The 13,271-nt window shown below is 45.0% G+C and overlaps 1 long non-coding RNA gene across 3 annotated transcripts; it reads left to right on the top strand.

Moving 5' to 3' along the window:
• Nucleotides 1-12,676, top strand: LOC134449341 (uncharacterized). 3 transcript variants are annotated; one of them, XR_010034942.1, is made up of 3 exons: nt 1-410; nt 8,952-9,081; nt 11,105-12,676. It is a non-coding gene; the product is annotated as an uncharacterized LOC134449341 (long non-coding RNA). The 3 variants fall into 3 exon arrangements; XR_010034944.1 differs by lacking the exon at nt 1-410 and adding an exon at nt 1,612-1,672; XR_010034943.1 differs by lacking the exon at nt 1-410 and adding an exon at nt 7,390-7,719.
• The last annotated feature ends 595 nt before the right edge of the window (nt 12,677-13,271 follow it).

The following is a 13,271-nucleotide window of genomic DNA, read 5'->3' as shown; positions in this document are numbered from 1 at the left end:
TACACCAATACACAATATTTTGTGTTACCTTTGAACAGAAATAGCGCATTATTCTACTAAAAGCAATGGTAACTGATGCATAGGCCACATTGTTGCTGAATCACATGTGACGTTGGCAAAGTGACACTCTGTTGTGATCAAATAAAAGATCAAATAAAAGTCAAAGAATTTCATGGCTAAGGGAACGGTGTAACATGCCTGGCGATTCCATCTTAAGAGAGAGGGGACGACGGGGTTTGTATGAACACTGAAATGACTTGAGTGCTCCTCGACTATCGCTATCCCCACCCCCGCCTCGCATCTATAGGCTAGTCAAGCTTCCTATATATCCACCAACATGAACATCGTGTGCTCTATTCCCCTCACACGCAGGAGCACGCTGAAACACCACAGGCTCGGCATAGTTCGAGGTAAGCTTTTTTGCATTTTGTTCCAAACATTGAATGCACATTGTTGTTATCTTCTGATGCAAATTGGAAATGAGAGTGCCATCTTCTAGGGCGCGTCAAATGATGTTTCAGTATACCTTTCAAAACTTTGAACAGACTTGGTTTGCATAGTGAGTTCATGCTGAAATCAACATTATTTGAAAGTAGAAGAGTGAGTTTTGTTTTATTTCACTGAAATCATCTGTAAAAATAAACTTTTTTCTGTGAATAATCAGTTGGCACAAATTGTTCTGGTCTGTACTGCTGCAGACAATTTAATACATGTCTGTAGTGGGGTGGCTGGGAAATTGCTTTTTTCCCCAAAAAGACTTGTGATTTCGCAAATCAATGAATGTCAAGCTTGTTTGAATCAATGGGCGTAATAACGGTGTTTCGGAGATCCTGTTTTTGGAGCACTGCATGGGTTTTGATTTTGCGCTTTGGATATTTAGGACTCATGATCTTTAGGATGCATGAAAACCACACCAGTAAATGGCTCAAAATGTTCATGGAAAACATTTGGCAGTGTGTTTGTCACTGGCATTTTTCATTTTCACAAATGTACCAGTGGTCATTTTTGTAGTGCAACAAATGTTGTCTGTGGCACTTCCATGCGTAAAGAGGGCGTCGGGAGCAGGGTGCCACACAAAGCCAGGCTTGGATAGTTGGGGATACTAATTGGGCGAATATGCTGCGACCTGGGGCAAAACAATGGGCTGATTAAAGCGACCCTGCAATGTGTAGGATGAAGCTAACTTTCCTGTGGTGCCCCGTTGACTCAGATTCTCATTTTAAGCTGGTAAAGGCAATTCAGTGAATTGGCATTGGAAATGTGTTGTGGACCTGCGTCTTTCAGGGGTCAAAGCGATGGCCAAAATGAAAACACAGCGTATTTTAGAGGTAATTTTCTTGGGCGTTTCCTTTCTTGTATGGACTTTTTTTATCTGGGTATACACAGCCCTGTACTTTTGCAGGAGCTATGCAGTTCTTATTAGTACACGATGTTCTTTTGGAGCTGCGCCACCCACTGGATGCGCGCCTGAATTGCATGTTCATTAACTCACTCTAGAATTAATAACACTATATCACATTGTAAAAAAGAATTAGTGACGTTGGAGATTGACACAACAATTGATTGTCTTTTGTTCATGGCTTTATGACATTGGCTCATCTGTAATGTTGTCTCTAGTGTGAAGACTTGTATTCAGTTATACTTGGCTGTGACGCTTACAACCCACTATTCTGTAAGTTTGATATCTGGAACATGGTGGTTTGTTTTGGTTTTCTAAATGGACCCTTATTGACAAGTTTCTGATGTTTGAGGCTGGTAATGGTCCTGAATTTGGGCAGGTCTTATTTTAACAAAGCCCTAAAGCAAGCTTCAAAGCATGTTCAGTGATGCAAGCCAAAAGGTGAATGTTTGGAATTGATTGGTGACAGAAGTGCCAGTTGTTGCTGACACAAAAGGTAAGTGTTTTGAGTCACACAGCAATTCTGCATGCAACGAGTCACCCTTATTTACTCAGTCAGGACAGGTACACAGTGTATTGTCATTAGACTGTTAATTGTCTCTGTGTTCCCTCACAATTTAGGCATTGTGTCAAAGGTCAAATATTCAATGTCCAAGGTGTCCCACACTGAATGACCTCTGTTCTGTTCTGTAGTATATTCTCAGCACCCCATATGGGCCTGTGCATTTTGCCAGCCACGCAGGGCTGTAAGCGGACCTGCATTTGAGGAGCGGTGGGGGCCATTGAGGAGTTGCTGCTGCCAAGTCGGCCATGTTGTGTAGCTGCTGTTCTAAAGTAGTCACCCTGCTAAACTGACATGGCTTTTTCTTGACATGTCATGGCGGGTATGGGTAGACTATTACTGCAGATTTGCCATCGCTCAACTACATCATAGCAACATTGATATGACAATGCAGAGGGTAGCAGAAGTAACCCAATTAAGACTTGGTCATTACCTTTTTGGTGATCAAAAGGTTATAACAGAGGCTCTGCTCGAGGAGGGTAAAAGATTCACTCACAGGGACATCTGCAGATTTGAAGTGTCTGGCTTTAGAAGATGGTGCCATGTCTGCCTAACTTTAGGCCTGGGCATTGGCCTATTCAATGTGTTTTCTTTTTTTATATGTCTCTCTCTGTCTCTGTCTCTCTCTCTCTCTCTCTCTCTCTCTCTCTCTCTCTCTCTCTCTCTGTCTCTGTCTCTGTCTCTGTCTCTCTCTCTCTCTCTCTCTCTCTCTCTCTCTCTCTCTCTCTCTCTCTCTCTCTCTCTCTCCATATGTCAGTTAGCGATGCATACACACTGTCTCTTTGTTATGTGTGGATGCTGCCATACAGTCATGTTATTTGCAGCCATGTCCATGATGGCAGTCATTACAGATGCACCGTTTGCATCGTGTTGCTATGGAAACCATAGTATGCACAACTTGGTTCTTGCGTGGAGGGGATGTTTGTTGGGTGTGTGTGTGTGTGTGAACGAGAGAGAGATGGTGTGTGATGGTGCCTGTGTGTGTGTGTGACTGTGCGCGTGTGTGATGGTGCGCGTGTGTGCATGTGAGATGTGTGGTGGTGGTCATCATGCAATGCGTATCGAGGTCGCCTGGCTGCATTATGCAATTGATGTAGTGATGTAATAATCCGCTGCCGCTGTGCCGCCATCAGATCGGTCACTACAATACGCTACGGTGGCCAGATTAGAACCCAGCAGGAATTGCATGCAGAATGTGCAGCTGTTGCATTTCCCAGTGCCCTGGGCTATTGTGTGGAGCGCAGCGCAGCGCAGTGCAGCAGGCATGCCGACAGGATCCGTCCAAACACTCACACATTCACTCGTTGCCACGCATGCTCACCCGCTCCCTCACACCAAGCTGCAGTAGGGTGAGAAGAATGGGAGGGTAGCATGGATGTTGAGTTGTGTGAGTGTTTGTGGTGGGGGTGTAATTAAATGGAAGCTACCAGGGGTTGGAGGGGTGAGTGTTGGGTAAGGTAATGTGTGATTGATGGTATTAGCAGAGAGAGTAGAGAGAGAGAGGTTCCGTTGGCCCATTGTTTCCGGGTTCTATTATTGCAAGGGGGAGGGGGAGGGAATCCCCCTTTAGGCAGACCTAAGGACTGTTCTATTCATTGTAGGAGTATTATGACACGCCCCTTTAGGCAGACCGGAACCTGGTCATGTTAGGTGCCCATAGCAACCTATTACATTGGCATATCTCTATACTTAAAGAATCTCTGGTATTAGGGAGTCTTAAGTATGGAATATTTGGTTGGGAGTGGGTAGCATGGGGTGGTGGTATGCAAGGCTGGTATGGAGGCTTTAGGTAGTGTTTGCGGAGCGCAGAGGGGTACTCGGGTGTATTGGTACCATGCCAGGGAGGTGGGTGTTTTGGCCATGATGAAGGGCAGCGACGCGTATTCAAGATGGGTCACCGCCGCGCAGGTATGGTCCTCAGGTACGCCTGCGTGACTGTTGCAGCAGCATGAGGGCTCACTACAGTATGTCTCCAGTACACCAGCACCAGAGGCAGGGAGAGCACTATCTTCTAGTATGCAAGCACTGCGGGGAACATGCACTCCGATTGGTGGATGCCGACGGGAGTGGAGGGTGGGGAGTTTTGCAGAGACTCGGATCACATTCTGATTGGCGGACTGCGACTGGGATGCTGTTGCAGGGTGAGGGGTGGTGGGTGGGGACGGTGGGAGTTGGGGAGGGGAGGAGGAGTTGCTGAGAAAGGGGTGTCCCCCGCACGAGAGGAATGAGGGGGTTCCCCAGTCTTCGTTGCACATGTGATGATGCAGCGAGGGATGATGATGATGATGATGCGATCGCAGTGCAGCAAGGCTCCATGCATTGGAGGGTTTTTTTTGTTGTTGCTTCACACGATCTATTACAGAGCTGCACCGCTTTTAGTAGCAGATTGAACTGGATCACAATGAGGTGAAGACCATTTTACGGTTCTGCTCGCAAATCTTCAATGATTGTATGGATGTCAAGCAGCTGCCACGTTAACAACGCAGTCCACCTCTTCTGATGCCACGGACATTTGTCCCTCATATGCTTTAAAGAGAATGCATATACCTAAGCAGAACTATAGGAGAGGGCGATGCTTCTGTTCACATGCCTGCGTTGAGTGTGTAAACTGCTTAGCACTGAGTTTGCCAACATCATTCTGTCATGTAAGCTCGCCTGTTGCCTTGTGAGATGTGGTGCAGGAATTTCCGTCTGAATGATCTGAATGTAAACTTATGGAGACAGAGTGATTTTTAAAGAGCCCTTTGCTACAAATATACCGTATGATTTTGTTTTTTAAAGGTACACTGTGTAAGATTTTTAGTTGTTTATTTGCAGAATTCATGCTACCCATTCACTTATGTTACCTTTTTCATTAATACTGAACACCACCATCAAATTCTAGTATTCATTATGACTGAAAAAATGGCACTTTTCATACAGGAAAAGGGGGATCTTCTCCATGGTCTGCCATTTTGAATTTCCAGAAATAAGCCATTTTTAGCTGCAAAAACGACTGCACTTGGGCCACACCAGAAAATATTTGTTTATTACTTAGTAAACTTTCATGAAAAGATCAAATTTGGCAATAGGCAGCCCAGTTTAAATGAGCAGCATAGTTGCCGTACCTTTTTTGACCATTTCCTGCACAGTGTACCTTTAATTAATTTGAACCTTTCCAGTGATGTAGCCTGGTACATTTCTCTAGCTCTCTGCAGTACCATGTGGAGATATGGCTCTGCAGCACCAGAGAGAGGACTTAATTCATTTCACTAAATAATTAGTTTTGAGCATGTGCCCTCACCTTTCATGAGCAAAATGAGTGAAGGCATTAGAAGACTTAATGAAAGAGTGCAGACCATCTAAAGGTAGGTAACAGTAATGAGTGGACCATATTATCCTTCAGCACTAAGCGCCTGTGTTGACCGTGTCCCCACTCCACTTGCTCATCATTTAAGTTACCCTGCTAATGGAGTGTATTGGTAGTCCTCTGATCCATGGTTGGCTTATGTCAGCTCTGGTGCCCAATTTATCGAAGTAACATTCAGCCTTCAGCAAGATGCTGTACTGACTCCATTCCATTTGCCTTAATGGGGAGATATTACTGATCAGCATATCTTCAATCAAACCAATGAACTCTAAAACCAAGTCCAAAGAAGTATGGTAGACTAACTTCTGAAAGGGCAATTGTGAACCAACATGAACAGAAACTGGTTGCATTTTGGGGAGTTAACCTGTCAATCATGTTCCCTTCTGATGGAATTGAGGGCAGATTACCTGTTTTAAACATTGATATTTGCCTTTGCATACGGGTTCATTTTCAAGTGCTTTGGAAAGCTAGTTCACCTTCTTTGGACATGGGGAAGTTTATTCTTGATATTGCTTTCATCAGAAGCCTTGAATCAGGCTGACTTCTGAGGACATGCCCGGTGTTTGTTCTGCTGCCTATTGTCCTAAGCAGTGTTAATTTTGTCAGCTTTTTTTGATTTAGTCGTAGTCTTAGTCACAATGACGAAAATCAATTTTAGTCTCAGTCATATTTTAGTCATTGCCTTCCCAATTTAGTCTTAGTTTTTGTCTAAATGACGAAAATCAATTTTAGTCTTAGTCAATTTTTAGTCATTTTAGTCATTTTAGTCAACACTGTACATAATAGATTAGAACTTCTCCACACACTGCTTCTCTTTTTAACTTATATCATTGACTGTACAGAATAAACCTTCTCCGCACACTGCTTCTCTTTTCAACATCACACTGTGCAGAATGAAACTTCTTCACACACTGGTTCTCTTTTTCTCTATTTTATTCAACACCAGTGTTCATTTCGTCATCTTTTTTAAATTTAGTCTTAGTCTTAGTCACTATGACGAAAATCAATTTTAGTCTTAGTCATATTTTAGTCATTGCCTTCCCAATTTAGTCTTAGTCTTAGTCTAAATGACGAAAATCAAAAAAGGGCTTTGACGAAATATTTTAGTCATAGTCATGGTTGACGAAATTAACACTGGTTCTTACCCTTCTGAAGCACATTGTACTGCCTCTAATTCCTGGTCAATATTCATTTCATCTTTTATACTGGCTTCAAGACTTTATTAACTGGCCCTATCTTCAAGGGCCTAACAAGCGCGCACGCGCGCACACACACACACACACACAATATACTGATGGAAAGTAGCATGATTTTGCTAAACTGTTGCAAGGCATCCTTGCTTGTTTTGCACAAGACTGTTGTTCTTATTGTGCACAGTCATTATTAATGTACGCAAATAAACTCTTAGCTGCCCTTCTATTGCATCATTGTGGAAGCAGCGCTTCAGGCATGGCATGGCAGCACCCTTCTCCACTTCACTGGAATGGAAGGCAACAGCCTTATGTAACAACACAACACAACACTACACGACAGAAGCAAACAGCCCCTGTGCCCTACTGCCAAGCAGTGGCACGTTTACAAACATGGGACCGCCCAACAACGAGAATCAAATTCTCAAATGGGCTCTCCCGTGTGTCCCTTGGACTAGAATTGAAGGACATGAAAGCCCTCGAGTGGTGAATCCTCGTCTTCCGTGTGGACGCGTGTGCCCGCACATGAGATCACACGAGGATCATACTGCCAGGTCACTGGGGTCAGATGCGTTATTGTGTAATCATCTCGCAGTGCATTTGACATGCATATGCTATGGGACATGCTGCAGCAGATGCAAGCAGTGCTTTTTGTCACTCTTCCCACCCTCTCTCTCCACTGTGTGAATACTGTTTGCATGCACACAGTTGGATGAGTAAATCACTTTTGACAAGTTCAGAGGATTTTCATTCTCTCTCTCTCTCTTTCTCTCTTTCTCTCTCTCTCTCTCTCTCTCTCTCTCTCTCTCTCTCTCTCTTTCTCTCTTTCTCTCTCTCTCTCTGTTGTGGCTGGGAAGTGAATTGGGCGTGCATGAGTTTGCGGCCAATGGGGGGAGTGTGATTCTCGACGACAGCTGTGTGTGTGGAGTGTGAGAGTAAAGCTGTGGAGGGGAGGGAGTGCGCAGATTGGGATACTGAACAAACCCACCAATCCAGTTGGGCGAGAGGAGGTTCCATCAAAGGGCGGAGCACGGTGAAGGAGAGCTTCCCTCTGAGTCCTCGAGCCCTGCACATCGCCGAGTCGAGACTTCCCAGAGTTGGTAGTCAGTCAGAGCTTTAGTTGGCTTTAGTTGCATCGCCGCCATCTGCACCACAGCCCAACTGAGCCAGCTGCAAGGAGTCTTCATTGGCTTCTCCTCCAGTGGAAAGCCAGAAAGAGGTGAGGGTTTACCTGGCAGGCACACCGCTGTCACACTGAATCTTGGATCATCTTTGGAGTGCTTAAGTTTTTGCCCTGGAGGAAATATCTATGAAACATCTGCAACTCCATCTTCCATATCGTGTCCGTGCAAGACATGATGGTTCTCTTTTCCCATCTCCCCTGCTAGGCTTCATGGTGATCATTTCATCTCTCAGACCGCCCCACCTGAGCAAAACGGAACAGCTGTGATCGGGTTGCCTTGATCTTCCTGTGCTGTCTTTTTCTGTGGTGTGATGTTCAGCCCCCCAGCATTGTCCTTCTTATACCCCTATGCAGCTGGTGGAGATCTTAAGCGTGGACCTGCATGCATCTGCACCACATTAAGCAGACCGCACCTTCTGCCTTGTTGTTGGGAGTAGGGCTTTAGTGAGCCAACCATAGTCCAGCGCCCATCTTTTGATGGTGATCTCTTTGGACACTGATGGCGCACTTATTCCTGCAGTGAGGTTCAGGGGTTAATTGCGCACGTTTACCAACCCTTTTACTCCGTGCTCGTTAAGACACATTAGGTTTTAAATTCTCCCTTCATCCATGTGTGGGTAGTTCCCAATTCCTTTTTGTTTTTAAAATTTTGTTTTGCCCTCATAGGCGCTTTGCTTCTGCTGTCCAGATCCAGTTAAAACTTGTTCATTTAATAACTGCGCACATTCTTTCAATTTCAATGTGGTTCTGGAGCGCCTTGCCTGCCGGGGGTAGAGCGAGCCCAAACCAACACCAGATGTCAGAAGCCTGACAGGATTGTGTTGTAGATGCGTTCAGTTGCTGCATGGCGGCTTTGTGTGCTTTTGTCAGACGCCATTTGCCCAAAGGCTTCTCATCCTATCTTGCAACAGCTGCTTCAAGTTTAATGTAAAGTGAAACCTGTCGGTCTTTGATGTCTATGCATAGACTAACTCGATCTCTCTGCATTCGATTTGTACATGGTTTTACGTGTTAAGTGGCGGTATCTACTTCCTTGTTGGAAGTTCCATCTCACACAGTGTGTCTAAACGTCATGCAGAGATGGATATATCTCAGCTATACTTTTTGTCCTTTGGCTGTAATTGTTTTGTGTTGGGCTATGACTGTATCAAAGATGGTACATTCTTTCTGTATTCTGTCTGACTGTATTTTAGTCTGCCTGACTGTTGAGGGGTAAGTCCTTTTTAGCTGATATATCTATGCCCCCACCTCCTCTGTTTTCTCTGCAGGTCTCTGAGCAGACACCCCCCCTCACCACCTCCACCCCACCTGAAGAAGAGCACCCCCCTTGCTCTCATCTGCACAGCCATGATCATCAGACTGGGAAGACTCACCCCTGGATACTTCCGCCTCCTCCAGGTATGTTGGGACACAGGCTCCCTTTTAATACTAACATTTGTGTGTTTGTGTTTTTTAGGTAGGTTTTATATGTGGTCGTCACATTGTATAACATTTAGTTGACCGTGTTACTCAAAAGAACTTACAAAAGAAGTAGCGGAGCAAGCTCACAGAAACTTTGTAGGAACACAAGTCATTAGACAGTGAACAGCTTGACACAATTTAGTAACCGACTTTGTAGGGAACTACTGTAATGATTTTAATCATTGGTGGTTGCCTTAAGTGCACTCCTGGTGGATTAATATACAGTACTATTTCAGCTATCACACACCCACACTCTTCAGATGATCACTCAAACCCGCATGCATGCCCTGTGGCAAAGTGTGTCATGACTAATGCTGGGAAATATGCATGAAGTGGCTTCATGCAAACTCGTCCCTGCCCCAGTCAGACCTTTTGGTGTCCGTGTTCCCGTCTGTGGTGTTAGTTCTGAGTCACTGCGTCCCTGTGTGTGGGGCGTCCTGTGTGACAATGGTACAATGGACATGGCAGACCCGAGTTAAGTCTTTGTTGGTCTAGGACATGCCAGCTCAGTCAGATGAGGCCTGGTTCTCACTCTCGCTATCACACTCACACACACACACACACACACACACACACACACACACACACACACACACACACACACACACGCGCCTACTCTCATTCACACCCACATGCGCGCAGGAATTTTGTGCATCGCCCAAACACTTCAGGTACAGCTGATCTTAATAAAGAGTCAGTAAATGAGTCATGTTTAAAGTATCTGGTTTGATCCTGCCACCCTAACCCACCTTTTCCGACACGCCCAAATCCAAACACAATTCTTTGTTGAATATTTTGGTACTTAATACATGCATGCAGTTGTGTTGTGTGGCCAGCTGTGAGTTGTAGGGGAAACATTTAGTTTGGCACTTGGGTATGCCGGTTAGCCCTTAATCACTTTCTGGTTTACACACCCACAATTTTTGACTTTTCATTCACACAACACATTTTAAAACGTAGTCATCCATGTAGTGTAGTTTGGTTGGTTATGTTAAATACCAGTGATGGGTTCACCCCGTGAAGTCTCATTCATTTCCACCAGCTTAGTCTTACAGAAGTTAATTGCCCTTAGTGTAGCTGGATGGTGCTGACAGCTTGTCAGTTCATGTAGACGGCAGCTAAAGGATAAGCTTTAGCGAAAACTTTCAGTTTTTACACAAACACCCTTTTTTGACTGGAGGCACCCCCCTCAACACCAATGCCTCTCTGGTATTGCCCCTCACCCCGAGCCTCGACTTACAGTGCATGGGTGATATCATTATGGGTTACGCTAAGTCCATTGATTTTTATTGCCGGCAACAATGGAGTGGTGAAGCTCACTGGAGCGTTATGCAGAAGGATCTGTCCCATCATCAGCTTTTATTCCACACATGGTCCAATTTTTTTTTTTAAAACAAAAAAACAAAACATGCAAAAACTACAAAACAGTTAACTTGCACTGTTCCATCTGGGCTTTTTAAACAGAGTGTGCAATCCATCATGACAATCAGCACCAGGAAATGTAATGAAGCTACAGGAAGGCCTTTTAATATCCCATCCATCCTGTGCACTTAAGCCCTGGTACAATGGATAGTACCTTGTGTTCTTTGCTACATTTCTGTCCTCACTTACCCAAATAAATATTTAATTAGTTCTTCTAACCTCAAGACAAAGCGCATGGCAGAGTGGTGTTTCGGTTTTCTATTTACATGTATCTTTAGGAAGTGAAATGGTTTTGTAATGACATGGTGCCCAGTTGTTTGAGTTAGTATACAGGCACGTTTTATGTAAAGTGAATCTAACATTGCAAGTCTAATTTTACTTTGGTATGTTGAAAAAAAATCTCAATCTGAAATAAAATCTTTACATTTTTACTTTGGTATGTGGATCCATTCTTAGCTTGCGGCCATTTTGTGCCACCCGACATAAGCCATATCTTTAACCAAACCCTTTTTTTCCCTCTTGCAATTCCCCTCCACAGAGGCAGGTGGCAGGAGAGGTGGCGATGCAGCCGCAGGACCGCGCGGTGAACCAGGTGGCCATGATGCTGGCGATCCTGGGCCTCAGCCTGTCCTACTACAGCGCCAAACAGATGACCGAGAAGGTGCAGCGGCAACATCAGGGTCCCACCCCCTGAACACGACCACGCACCCTTGACATCCGGCCGGAGATGGCCGGCGTGAAAAAAGCCAATGACAGGAGGAGGAGGAGAGGAAGATCACTGGAGGAATGAAGATGATGATGATGCTGATAATAATAATCATGATTATGACGTCCAGCACTTTTTGAAACCCTCACCCTCACACTGCTGACACCACAGTCACGTTTTTAAGACACTGGAGTTTTTTTTGTTTGTTCCACACACACAGACACAAGACACACATGCGCGTCGCGTCGGGGTTGCTCGCCAGGTGGGCGGGTGAGTGTTCAGAGCGCAGGACAGGACACCTCTGATGCGGCTTCTCAGTTATATATTTTTTTGAAAGGATTTTTGCCCCCTCTTCATTATTTCCATGTCGGGTGAAGTCTTCAGGAGAGGAAAAGCAAAGGAAAAATAAGACTGTGTGGGGTTCTAGTGATGGCCTTGGGGGGGGTCCCTCTGGTCCTGTGAACTGGTGAAGGAGGGCAAAGAGACAGACACCCCCCTCAACACCCATGTGCTTGTGTGACCTGAGTTTCAATGGTTGCTGCAAACGGCTGTAGGTATGTGGTATGTGAACATAGCAGTGCTGCTCCGGGGAGCGATAGGGGTAGAAGTAATGCATGAGCCACCCCAGGCTGGCTTAGGGGGTGCAATACGTGGGGAGAATGATTCCCAATCTGGGGTGCTATATGAGGGGAAAGTGATTCCCAATCTGCCCAGTTAGTGGGGGATTGCCCATGCTTCGAGCCCAGGTAGTGTGGGGGTGGGCTTTAGTAGATTCAGACAACGCAGCAACATAACATGGTGGCCAGGGTTGAATAGGCCGAGCACCAAACGAAAGCAGGCACACAGGCAAGATGGACGTTAAAAAACTGTGAAAACCCCCTAAACAATGACTTTTAGTCCTCTCCCATATCCTTTTTTTCACTTTTCCCTTTTTTCCTGAGAAGCCTTACAGAGCCGTCTGAACTTGCGTTGGAGAAGAAGTCACCTAATCAGACGTTTTTTGTTTTGTTTTTTTTTAACTCTGGGGAAATGTTCCACACCACAGGCAATGCATTATGGGAACTGTAGTGGATCTAAAAAGGGACCGTTTGTTTCGTCACTACTGTTGATCTTCTGTTTTACTGTTAACAGTGTTCTGCGTCACTATAGACGAGTCGTATAAAATCTGTGGCTTATTAGGGATTTTAAGTATATCCTTGGCAATATCTCTTGTCTGTCTACCTTTCCAATGTTGCATGAAGAGCCTTTTTTCTTTTATCTTTAGAAAGGAAATAACTTTTTAATCTTTTGTGCTGTCATTAAGGACTTTTTAAAAAAAAGAAAAGCATAATGATGACGATGAATGTATGTTATTTTTAAAGTGTTGATTTTTGAAATAAAGCTGTGAATTTCTTTTGGACAAGACGAAGGATATCTGCAGTTGTCTGCAAAGCAAACACAAGGCCACATGAAGGTACTGTCGTGAAACTGTAACTCCTGCTGAGATGTTTTTTGGGGTCTCTTTCTCTTTGTGACAGGAAGGTTGTTAGTTTGCGTGACTTGTGCACTTGTGCTTGTCGTAGCTGTGGCAGGGCCAGACCGTTCACTCTGTCTGTAGTCTACCCTACCGTGTCTGACAGGGCCAGGCTTCAAACAGAAGTGTCCATGCCCGAGTTTGAATGATCTGGCACGTCTGGTGGTATGGCAGGGGTGGACTTAACTACACTGTCACGTCTGTGCGAAGGGGTAGACTTTGTCGGTGTAGACGCTGTGGTGGCGGATGTTTTTGATGCTGTGCTATTCTGTCTCTGCCACTTCCCTTTGTGCCCGGTGCCGTGTGCCCGCAGAAGTGTGCCCGTTGTTCTGAACAGGAAATGGCTGTGGTGAACAGGAAGCCGATGTGGTAGTGTACGGTAGACTACTTCACTCTGCAAACAGGGGTTTAGGTAAATTTCATTTTTATGGGGTGTTGGCAGTCCAAAGTAGAGCACCTTACAGTTTTACCCCCCCATTTGTCTAG

This window comes from Engraulis encrasicolus, chromosome 5 (genome assembly GCF_034702125.1).
Source record: "Engraulis encrasicolus isolate BLACKSEA-1 chromosome 5, IST_EnEncr_1.0, whole genome shotgun sequence".
In the NCBI taxonomy this organism is placed as follows: Eukaryota; Metazoa; Chordata; class Actinopteri; order Clupeiformes; family Engraulidae; genus Engraulis; species Engraulis encrasicolus.
Note: the sequence above shows the minus strand (reverse complement) of the source record. Positions and strands in the feature narration are given on the sequence as shown.